This window comes from Podarcis melisellensis, assembly GCF_964234715.1.
Source record: "Podarcis melisellensis genome assembly, chromosome: 2".
Classification (NCBI taxonomy): Eukaryota; Metazoa; Chordata; class Lepidosauria; order Squamata; family Lacertidae; genus Podarcis; species Podarcis melisellensis.
The window spans coordinates 89,668,354-89,681,623 of NC_138529.1; positions in this window are offsets into that span (position 1 = coordinate 89,668,354).

Here is a 13,270-nt window from a genome sequence, read left to right on the forward strand (position 1 = left end):
TTTATCATGTATATTAATCTAATTTGTACATATTCCTTTGCTGGAGAACTGCATTGAAAAATTCAGAAAAGTGCAAATTTTCAAAGGCTGGCCACTGTCAACTGCAGTCCATGTTTCGCTTTGGAAAGGCAAATTAGGTAGATTCACCTTTAAATGCGAAGTGCATCAAATTTCTTCTCCATCTCTAGTGGTCGCTGAGCCATTCCAATCACAACCAGCTACTGCATGGAGAAGCAGTCCCAACAAATGGAATTTCAAGGGCCATCCATGTGACTAGGGTGTGAAGCAGGTATACTGCGTTTTCCCTGAAACGTCATTTCATTTACTATTAGCTGGTGTGCCTAATTACTGTATTTTTTGCTCTATAAGACTCACTTTTCCCCCTCCTAAAAAGTAAGGGGAAATGTGTGTGCGTCTTATGGAACAAATGCAGCCTGCGCAGCTATTCCAGAAGCCAGAACAGCAAGAGGGATTGCTGCTTTCACTGCGTAGTGATCCCTCTTGCTGTTCTGGCTTCTGAGATTCAGAATATTTTTTTTCTTGTTTTCCTCCTCCAACAACTAGGTGCGTTTTGTGGTCTGGTGCGTCTTATAGAGAGAAAAATACGGTACTAACATGTATTCTGAACCTAATGCTCCTCAGGGCACAATAGTTGTAACTGTCCATCCAGTTCCAGAAAAAGTGTCAGGCTGATCTTTTGCTGTCTTTAAAAAATGCTACTTCATTAATCAATCATGCCATGCCATGGATCAGGGCCAAGAATTGGCTCAGACTTAGCTGCTCAGTGCTAAATAACTCTTCAATCAAAGTAGCACTTCATTAACCAAACAACAAGCAAAAAAAGATCTCTTCTTTTGAAGACTAGAATCTTGAATCTTGCAAATCAACAGTTTGAAAATTACCAAACTGTTTTTCTCACTATCTTTCAAAGCAACCATAGCAACTATGCAGAAAGAAAAGAGTGCAGAAAAGGTAACACCGCCCTGCTCTCCACAAATGGCAAGAGTAGGGAGGGCAACTCTTCCTTTCAAGTATGTTGAATGAATTAACCTAGAGTGAGCCGTGAAAAAAGAATAGAAAGCTAACTCAGTAACAACAAAGAAAGGCCCCCCCCCTTTGTGCTAAGAATGACTTTCAAATTGCACTCAGTTTTCTGGTGCAGAAAAAGTACTTGGCCTTATAATAAGCAAGCACACAAACATACATATTTCCCTCTGGTGATCCAGATTATTTTGCCAAATGTTCTCCAGGGATACTAAAGATTGTGAGAGCAGTACTTCCCATCATTCCTCTTTCTCTGGGCATTTTCATGGCAGAATCTGGGGGGGGGGGGCAATAACCAGATTTATAATGGTGCAATTTGAGCATCTGTACTAGGGCCTATGTCTGCAATGGGGCCAGTATCTGAGCATTTATTTTCTTTTAAAAAAAAGTTAGTCAAGAAATTAGGAAGCCAAATGCGGAGACTGATGCACAAGCCGGGCTGCCCCCATCTTCCAGTGATTTTAGCTAGCGAGTGAAGCCAGAGCTGTGACTGATAAGTGGGTTGTTTCAACATCAGGAGACAGGAATCCCTCAGATATTTCCCCCTTCCCTTTAGTGCACTTTCTGCCTGGTCAGATGAGAGAAATCTATCCACATTTGTAATTAATAGTTTATATTACAGCCTTGCTTACCCCCAAATGTTTGGGGAAATCTCTCCTCTCTCCACTGAAGCAATCTAATAAATGGGGATAAAGTTTGGAGGTTTGAGGATAGGTAGTGATTTATAGTATTCTGCATAAACAAAGTGTTTGGCTAAGCATGCTCTGAATACAGTTAGGCTTTGCATATTAAAATATGTTTTTTTAAAATTTTGCACAAAGTGGCAATGGTGAGAAATGTGTGGAGAAGTGATGGTTTAAAATGTTTAAGGTTTTATTCCTGATTATGATTTGTCTTATCACTGATATTTGTACACCACTCCAGAAGCCTCTTCTGTTCAAAGAGTGGAGTTCAAATGTGTTATTTTCTATCAGTTGTATAATATGCAAAGTAAAAAAATAGTGCTACTTCAGGACAGTGGTGTTTGCTTGAGTTCTTGAAGCAGTGAGGCATGTCCCCACCTTGGTTTTTAAAATATGGGCTCAAGAAACCAGAAATAAACAATATTTTATTTAAAGAGGAGAGTCCTTTGAATATCAGAGCAACCAGACTGGGTCAAGCCAAAGGCCCATTAAGTCCAACATTCTGCTTTCCACAATGGCAACCAGATGCATTAGGTAGCCCATAACTTGAGGTAAATAACCCTCATCTAATACTGTAGTTGTCCCTCTTCCTTTAGCATATTCAGAGGTATACTGGGGTGCAGAAGGAAAGATTCATCTCTGGATATTTAGCCAAGATTGCTATAAGGAATTTCCATGTTCACAGCCACGAAGAAAATTATGATAATCAGGAGGTCCACTGGACAATTTAAAAAGAAAATAAGCATCTAATCACTTATCATTGACATTCACTGTTCAGGTCACTGCTAGATGCGCCATTGGACTTTGAGCAGAAAGGTGGGCAACAAGATTGGCTCATCTGAGATTTGTGGTCCAGCTTGAAGGCCCAGGTCACCATGTTTTGATTGTCATATTTTTCATATGCTAATTCTACCTTTGGTAGAATTCTACCATTGGCAAATGGTGGAAGCTCAAAGCGCTGGGGGAATCTAAAAGTTCAAAGCAGTTCTCAAAAGTTATGATTGTTTTATTTCCTTAACGTAAAACAATTCATAAAATAAAACCATAATATAACCCAGGACTGAAGCTAAATCAATAACAAAGTAATATTTCAGTTCTGTCAACCCATATTATGCACAGAGAGAAAAGTCCAGCATGTACAGTACATTATGATTTTAATATATCACTGTACAAAATGGAGAAAAATCAAAGCAGGTTATTTGGCATTATAAATATTATTGTTTCTTATCCATTTCACCACCAAAGTAGTAAAATATTTATAGCTAATCTCAGTGGCAATTCTTCCATTGGTCCTTTTTCTATTTTGCCTCACTTTTTTCTGCTATAAGGTTATCTGCTGAGTAAGAGAAGTCACTCTGTTCTACCTGCTATAGAGGTATAGAAATACAAATCTCTTCCAATCCTTAGCCATTTCCAGATGTAGAGCTATGCTAGTCTCTTGCAGCAAATACAACAAAGAGTCTTCTGACACCTACAGAACAGGGTCGTGACCTGCTTGAGGCAGCACCATGATGGGGAGATGGACAAATCCATCACTACTGAGTTGTGGGTGAAGGTATTTCTCACCTGATCAGATCTCCACTGTGGGGGGTGTCAAGTAGGTGGAAAAGGCCCATGCAATTTTCCTGGCAACGTGGTTGTTTAATTCATACACACTCCCCGAGAAGCATGGGGCTGCACCATGGGGAAGTGGCTCCCATGTTTCTGGGTATGTATTTGTATGAGTCCCCAGTATAATTCCACATGACACCCTCCTCTATTCCAGATCTTACCTGTCTCTCCTGGGTAGGGTTCTCATCTCTGATCTATCTACCTCTCCTTTGCCATTTATTCTTTTCTGTTCTCTTCCAACTCATGATGCCCCATTCTGATTGGCTCCCAATCCCACCATTAGTTTCTTGGTAGTAACTTTTCACCCTGTTCTTTGTTAGTACTTTCCCAGACAAATACATTACTTCATCCTTTACGGCAATAGATGTGAATCCGGCCTTGATCCAAGACATTGGCTAAGCTATGCCTCTAAAATATGCTTTACTAAAAGTTTTATCTGTAATATACTTATATTGTTGTGTGCAAGGACCATTGGAAATGTCATCAATTTCTAAGTTTGAAATGTTCACACAGCATGAATGCGCCTCACACGTGGCTTGGTATATTTCTGCTAATGTCATGAGATCGGAGCTGCTGTTTGTTTTATAAGGCTATGTACCCATGAACTTGAACCCTCTTGATTTCCACTTAATGAATCACAGAACGTTCTATAAAATATGCACTTATATGAATATGTGCATCTCATCTCTTGCCATGTTAGGAGTTTACTACAAAATACTGAGCAGCATTCCATTCCATCATCAAGCTCACCAACTCTGCAACTTGGCGCTCCGCAGACAAAATTACTTTTCCACTGCATTGGTCACTTGTTGATGCGACAACAGCCATTACACTTTGTCATATGGATGTGTTTATTTCACAGTCTCGTACTACTTAACCCATAGCCTGTAACATCTCCCTCTAGGTCGTTACCATTGCTCCAGAAAGATGCACTTGGAATGCTTAATATTTATTGTGACTGTTCTTTATGCAAGGCATTCCCATTAATCTGCCTAGAACCGTGCTCGGAAATGCTTTGGTTTTTAAAGCTGTATATGGGGAAAAATTACAAAATCAGGAATCATATAGAAGAGTTTGGATTTGATATCCCGCTTTATCACTACCCTAAGGAGTCTCAACGTGGCCAACAATCTCCTTTCCCTTCCTCCTCCACAACAACCACTCTGTGAGGTGAGTGAGGCTGAGAGACTTCAGAGAAGTGTGACTGGCCCAAGGTCATCCAGCAGCTGCATGTGGAGGAGCGAGGAAGCGAACCTGGTTCACCAGATTACGAGTCCACTGGTCTTAACCACTACACCACACTGGCTCTATAAAAACAAGGGGTGGTAAACTCCACCAAAACTTCTAAACTAGGGAACTCACTCCCACAGGAGGCAGTGATGGCCACCAATTTGGGTGGCTTTAAAAGAGAATTAGACGAATCCATGGAGAAGAGGCTACTAGACATGATGGATATGCTCTGCCTCCATGGCTGGAGGCAGTAATACTTCTGCACGCCAGTCTCTGGAAACCACAGGAGGGGACAATGCTTTTGTGCTTGGGTCCCAGTTGCAGGTTTCCCACAGACATCTGGTTAGCCACTGTGAGAACAGGAAGCTGGACTAGATGGGCCATTGGCCTGATCCAACAGGCTCTTCTTATGATCTCTTGTTCTCCCTAGATGCTGAAGTTCTCATTAACTAGCTCTAAGGATTCAAACAGAAACACCTTCCGCGCATTCTCTATATATTTCCCCCCGAAAAATTGGTTGTTGCAAAGTTCCCTACCAAGGGCAGGAAACAAATGAAAAGTCCATAAACATTTATATTAAAGAGCTAGCTAAAGAAACACTGGGTTATTGTAAATTCAATGGAGGAAATTTGTAGTTTCCCAGGAGCATTACAGCACATCAAATGTTAACTGCTTTTATCTTAAGCATATACAGCTGGTTCGCAGAAAAGGAGCTATTTTGATTTCTTCTTCTTTTACTAAGCAGTGGGCAATGTAGGAGGTTTCCCAGGACTGTTCATTTTGAAAAGGGAAAGGAAGAACTGAGGGGTTGTGGGATCTTTGTGGAAATGTTCATTTTTACACATTTGCAAATATTGGAAATAGAGATGAAGTTTGCGAAATGCTGTGCTCCATGGTGTTGGTTTATAATGCAACTGCTATACATTAATGCACAGCCGAGCTGTGGGCTGCAAATTGGTGTGATCACTTTCTACAGCGCATGATGGAATAATATGAGTTCCTCAGTCTTGAGTGTAGGGTGGAGGAGCTCATAATATTAAAAACCCAAACCATATTTCTTCCACTTTAGCCTTCCAGGGGCCCCAAATGCCCAGCGCTGAACAAACATGAGCAAGACATCTCTCTCTCTTTTTTTAAAAAATAATTTTTATTAACAGGCCAATCCAATCACATTATTTCCAAATCATATTACTTCCAAATTATACAGCCAAATTTTTAAATTTTGTTGGGGGTACCCATACATCAAGCTCCGAACGAGGATCAAAACATCACTTCTGTTACTGCTTTTATCAAACAGTTCTATCCCGATCTGTCCAGATAGTCTCTTTATTACTTTCTTCATCTTCTTGTTGTTATCGTGTATTCCTTTCTTTGCAATCTCTGATAGTCTTCACAAGCAGGTTAGGAGCAAACAACATCTGCGTGGGTTTTGCACACTCCAAAAGTCATATCATAGAATCATAGAATCATAGAGTTGGAATAGACCACAAGGGCCATCGAGTCCAACCCCCTGCCAAGCAGGAAACAATCAGAGCACTCCTGACATATGGTTGTCAAGCGTCTGCTTAAAGACCTCCAAAGAAGGAGACTCCACCACACTCCTTGGCAGCAAATTCCACTGTCGAACAGCTCTTACTGTCAGGAAGTTCTTCTTATAAGGACAGCCGCCATTCCTCCCCTTCTTCAAAAATTTATCCTCAGTCTGTCCTATTAATTTTCCCAAGCTTGCCACGTATATCACAAAGGGGCTCTGCCAGGTTATCACATTCAATCCATCATTCACATTCCAATGACCCTGGTCCTCCTCCCCTCGGCTTTCTTCGACAAGCCTGTCTTAGCAAGACACCATTAAAAACTGCGTCATAGAATTTTTCCTCCGCTCTCCAATATTTACCAGTCCTCTCTTCAATCAATAATTCACTCCACACAGCTCTTAAATTCTTGCTTGCGATTAGTAAAAGGCGACGATTCGGCTCTCTGGGGTGGAGGTTTATAAATACTCACACAAGGCAAAGAAAATAAAAGTTTTTTCCTCCACCTCCCCTCTTTTTTTCACTCCACACGTACCAGTCTCGTAATGGTGGTTCATCGCTTGATTTATTTGTTTCCTCCCGTCGCTCCAATCACAGAGATGCATTAATCAGTAGCCTTATCTCTCAAACTTTGCTTGATGTATGTGCTTCAGCTTCATTCAAATTATATATTTCCAATTATATTTTCGAGCTGAAGCGAACCAGGGCGCTGATTGGAGACAGCGTCAGGAAGACCAAGCTCACCGAGGGCTGGTGCCAAATGTCCTGCACCCCCTTCTTTCGAATCTGGGGGTGCATTATGGACATCACTGGCAAGGCTGTCCCCCCATCTCCTTTGGGGGGCAGGAAGACTGCATACTTCCCATAGCAGCCTCTTTATTACCTCGTGTGGGTCGGAGAGATGTTATTGTCGGCCATCTTCCAATGCGCCACCTGGTGGCCCCTGAGCAAGACATATCTCTCCATCTGCAGCTTCTAGGCTGCTTTAAACTCTCACACACAGCTCTGGCTATTGTTCTTCTACCTAGGATCACCTGGCCTCCAGCCAGGTGAGCAGAGAGGGGAGAAATGCCTGCCTCCTTTCTTGGAAAGCACCATCAATCACTTAACACATTCTTTGAGATGCTGATGAGCGCTAAACCGGCCAGCTGAAACCACCACCCTGGCAAAGGGGCTAGTTTGGCAAGTTTGTTCTGACACATTCTGCCTCCACAGATGCAGGATACCAAGAACTGGAAGGGACCCATCCAGGCTGACCCCACCCCAAACTCATAACAATATTATTAAATTTTGTTACATTTTCACCCCAGCTTTCTTCCATGATGGAACCCAAGTTAGCATCTGTGTGGTTCTCATGTCTGCCCAGACTCTGGAGAGCTGCTGTCGAACAAGACTCCATTTGTTAGTTGGACAAATAGTTACCGGTACCTGGTAACAATCCCTACATGTTCCTATGTTCCTGTCAGGTTAATGTGCAGTAGATTCTGCTAGCTCTTTGGATGACTCAAGGAAAATCTCTTTCTCTCTCTCTCTCTCTCTCTCTCTCTCTCTCTCTCTCTCCCTCTCTCGCTCCCTCTCCCTCTCCCTCTCCCTCTCTCAGCCTCACCTATTTCACAGTGTTTTCGAAGGATAAAATGGGATGACCTGTGCATTCCTCTGTGAGATCTTGGGATATGTGGTATATGAATGTGGTGAATAAATAAAACTACTCTCAAACTGCAGTGATCCCTTGATTCAGGAGCTAGGGAATAATCTAATAGGAGCTAGGCTAGGGAATAATCTAGTGAAATGTGCATGGATGATGTAACCAATAAATGTGCTAATGTTTTATTTTGCTTTCAGACCATCCTGTCATAACAAAACATGTATATTGTCTTACTGCCCTCCAGTGGTAGTCTTCTTCTTCTTCCTCCTCAGTGTTAGAAGTATTTTCAATAGACGGAATGTAAACATAAATCCAGATTTAGTCTCAGGCTATCTAGAGCAACCATATGTGCCTGTGACTTAAGGTTCTAGAGTATGAAGTTAGAAGTCATCTGAAGGCAGCCCTGTTTAGGGAAGTTTTTAATGCCTGATATTTTATTGTGCTTTTAATACTGTTGGGAGCTGCCCAGAGTGGCTGGGGAAACCCAGCCAGATGGGTGGGGTCTAAATTATTATTATTATTATTATTATTATTATTATTATTATTATTATTATTATTGAAAAGGGAGAAATCATGGTGAAGGGAGATACTGAAGATGGGATAGATTGGGGATGGGATTTGTGGGACAGGGTATGGGTAGGATAAGAAATGTTCCAGGGAAGGGTCTATTGCCCTTTGCAATAATTTTGGATATAATGGATATAATGTTGTTCCTCACAACAGAAATGAGCATCCCAAAACAGAGTATGGATTGGAAGGCTCCTTTCATCTGCTGCTGTACCAAATGCATTGCACCACGCAAAGGCTGGATCCAGACTTCACCGTCCACAGTCAAAAATGTTCTTTCGGTCCATGGAAGGCTTTTGATATGATCTGGTGGAAGGATCCCATTGGTGGAAACTTTTTTTTCCTGCTCCTTTAATTCCCCTTGCTCTGTTTCATCTTATGGAAAGTTAAACTTTCTGGTTATTTAAATACTGGGAGATTTCCCCTCCCCCTGCACCACCAAGTGGTACCTCTGTTCTAGAAGTTTCCCAACCCTCTGGAACCCTGTGGGAGGTGACCATGGGCTCCATCAGTAGCTTATCCCCTGAGCAAAACTACACAGTTATGAGTCATCAACATTGCAGTGCTCAGTTGTAGAGATTAGTGGAATGGCAATAACAGGTTGTCTTGTCTATGACAAGAGAGTGGATAAAACAGGTCTGCTCCATCTCCTTTCTTTGAAAGGAGTTATGATCATCACATAGTGCAAGAAATGATCCTGAAAATAATTCTCCAGACAGTAAGTAGCCCATTAAGAGTTAGCAAAAGATAAGCCCAATTTCTTTTTTTAAAATTAACTGATAATCTGTGGAAAACTGATTTAAATGTTTTTAATGTTCTTCACTAGGAAGTAAAATGATCCCACATGATAAATTCAGGAAAAACTAGAAAACCAAAACCACTTAGACCTGGAGGCAGAGAGGGTCAGCAGGTGGAGGAGAATGGCACAGCATAATATTTCTGGCCCAGTTCAAAATACCCACTAAACCATGGTTTGTTCTAATTTATGTTTTGAGGTTTGAGATTCCAAATATACATCAGCACTTGGCTTTATAAATTGGGAAGTAGAGTCAAATCCCTATGGTACAGCAGATCCTTAAGGTGAAAGGGAGGTCTTATTTGTGGTGTGCCAAACTTTTGAAAATTCAGATCTAACACCAAAAAGTACTGAGCACAAACTGGTTTTCAGACCAACCTCTAGTCATTGTCTGATATATTGATTTGTTATCTCCTTGCAAACCATGGTTTGGAAGTTGGCATGGATTCAGATATAGCACCAAAGCAGGGTTGTTGTCTGAAAATAGATCCATGATACCACACAGATACCACATAGAGAACATTTAAATCAGAGTCCAGTGACAAAAGATCCATGGAAGTGAATGGGATTTGTGATGTGGAGCATACCAGGTTTCATCCTCATAAACCTATATAGCAGTTCATAAACCCAAATTGTTTTGTAAAATCAAGATATGATACTTGATGGGATAAGGTGGTAGGACCAATTGCCAGAACATTGTTGAACAGGGCGGCAATATTGAACTGTCAACTTGAGTTCTCCCTGAAATAAATTCCATCCTACTTTTCCTAAACTTATGGTATTTACGGTATTCCTCACTGTACCACTGGTTTTGCAGGGGTATAGATACAGCCAATTATCATGTATCACTTGGGGTTTAATTTAAGTCTATGAAAGGAAAATAAACTGGAATGAGTCATATATTATAATATGATCTAAGAGAAATTCTGCCTATGTATCACATAACCTCCCTCTTTTCAGATTCATTGCCTCTACATAAATTAAATTATTCGCTACATATATCCAAGTCAGAGATCCATTTAGAATGCCATATTTTAGAGAAAGCAATTACATCAGGTCATTGATATATCACCCTACTATTCCAAATGCTTCCATTTTTATTTTTATTATTTGGAGAAAATGTCAAAACTTAGATGTTTGCCTGACAAATGTTCCTCCTTGATAATTGTCTCAGGATCCTTCCTACAATCCTTTTGCTCTAGTAAGTCCTGGAGGTACGGCATTGATTTCTCCAACCCTCACTCCAAACACACAGTGCCAACAACATCCAGTCATCCCAGGGACTGGAGGACCTAGTTATTTCCATTTCGAGGGACACTGCTATGACTGGGAGGAACAGTTTCAAAGGTTCCCAGACTGGAAATTCAGGCCTATCATATCCTATTTCCTGGATGTCAATCATCCAACCAGTCACAAAACTATCCAATTAGGAAAGGAGAAGCATTGCTGGTGGTTATGCTGAGACTCAGTTGCTGGCACTAGCACTGGGTAGGAAAAATAACTTCTATTTGTTTATCATATATAAATATATAGGGTTGTAGCCAACACTACTCCTACTCAAAGTAGGCCTACTGAAGTGCATAATAATAATAATAATAATAATAATAATAATAATTTATTATTTATACTCCGCCCATCTGGCTGGGTTTCCCCAGCCACTCTGGGCGGCTTCCAACACAACACCAAAATACAATAATCTATTAAACATTAAAAGCTTCCCTAAATAGGGCTGCCTTCAGATGTCTTCTAAAAGTTTGGTAGTTATTTTTCTCTTTGACATCTGGTGGAAGGGCGTTCCACAGGGCGGGTGCCACTACCAAGAAGGCCCTCTGCTTGGTTCCCTGTAACTTGGCTACTCGCAGCGAGGGAACCGCCAGAAGGCCCTCGGCCCTCGGCCCTGGACCTCAGTGTCCGGGCATAACTATGGCTAACAGGTTTATTAATTTCGGTGGCCCTACTCTGAGCAGAACTTAGTTGAATACATCCCAGTCTCTCACGTCTTTACAGAATTTGCACTGTGCCTTTCGCTAGAAAGGCTTCAAGGCAGATTTTAATAATAAAATATTAAACAAGATAAAACAGCGGAGATACCAGATAAAAGAGAGCACTAAAAAGCAAATTAAAAGGATATTGAATACCATTAAAAGAATAAAACGGCAGGATGGACTCTGCCTCGTGCTCGGAAGATAACATCATGGCACAGGGCAAACACACAGAGTTTGTGACATTGGATATTACCACCAAAAGAGCACTCTTTCCAACAGCCACCTCCATGTCTGTGAGGATAGGGGGCCTTGAAGACATTCTTAATTGCCAGGTGGATTAATGTGAGAGATGACAACATATTAGACCTCCACATCAATGCAGTACAGTGGTACCTCGGGTTAAGCACTTAATTCATTCTGGAGGTCCGTACTTAACCTGAAACTGTTCTTAACCTGAAGCACCACTTTAGCTAATGGGGCCTCCTGCTGCTGCTGCACCACCAGAGCACAATTTCTGTTCTTATCCTGAAGCAAAGTTCTTAACCTGAAGCACTCTTTCTGGGTTAGTGGAGTCTGTAACCTGAAGCGTATGTAACCCGAGGTACCACTGTACATAGGAGGAATGTGGCAGATTATGCCTTGAGAATACTCAAGCAGAACAAATAATGTCCTGGGGGGACGCAGTGTATCAGATTAGACAGTCTTGGTTCCAGGCAGCCTTGAGGGAGTCAGTCAACCAAGGGCTCCCTTATATCATGGGAATATTGTAGCCTATATTGTAGCATTACATTGTGAGAAATAATGAGAACAGGTGTCACCTCCTCCTCACCTCACCCTCACCCCTTCGAGTATTTGGGCTGCATAAAATGTAGTCGTTTCTAATGTGGTTATTGAGGTGAAGTGATTTGTTTCGGGGTGCAAGAGACCCTAAATACATCACTGAGGCAAAGCACTTGTTCTAAGCCCCCACATGAACGATTTCCCAATCAGACAACAGCCACAGCCACAAAGAGATATTACCTTTCTTTGGTCAAATTCATAACCAGATTACACTTAAATAAATAAATAACAAGGGCAGAGCCTCTTAAGAGTAAACAGGCGGCATATTCATGACCATGTAGTGCTCCCTGGGATACAGCAGCAAACAAGGAATTTGGAATTTGGAGTGCATATTGAAGATAAGGACTGAGTTTGCTTTACTATCATGATGTGTCAAACCCAGGAATTAGTAGGACAAATGTTTCTGCAAATTACCCTTACAATAATATGGGAGGGGGGAGTAATTACCCTTTAAGAATACTGATACATTGATGTATCAGCAGTACTGCCAGATATAATGCTGCAATTTATATTGCAGCTCAAGTTCTCCCCAGCTTCCCCCCGAGGATTTAGATTTAATGAAGTTACTGAAGAGCCATTTATCATGCAATTCAAAGGATTAAAAACATCAAAATAAAGATGAACAAGTGAAAATGGGGGCAGAACAGAAAGAACTGTTTAAGGGGCAGAAATCTGTAACCAATTAAGTGCATATTGTAATATATTGTTGAATGATGACATTCTGTGTGGGTTTTTTAAAATATATATATATAAATGTAGGAGTAAAGTAGAATATATGAAGCTGCCTAATAAAGAATCAGCCCAATGTTCCATGTAGAAAATATTTCGAAGCAAAATGCCTCAAGCATGGTCTTGGCACTGATTCCAGTCCATATAATCATGAGGACATGGGAAGATTGCATGTCCAACAGTGCCCATTGCTGTTGCATGTAGCCTTCAAAATGGGATAACCTGTAAGCTTCCAAAGTATCGCAAAAAATGAATCGAAGTATCTTGTTCTTATTACTGTATCTGCTGGACAAAGCCATGTTAAGAAGTAAAATTTTCATTTAGAATGCCAAAAGCTGTTTGCTTGCTGAGAAGGTACGAGCCAGTAGTTGGTAGACAGCTAGATTGGTCTCCCTGTGGATATCCATCTCTTTGTTCTTGGAGCCTTTGTACAACCTGCATTTCCTCTATCTGCTAGAATCATTCAAAGGCGGGCTTTCCCTTTCATCCTACCACATGCTGGGAGTTCCATCTATCTAAATATTAATCAGCCTTGTTACCTATTGGCGGCGTGGTATGGCACCCTCGTACCCTATGGTGAAGAGCAGGTAAGAAATCTAATAAGTAAA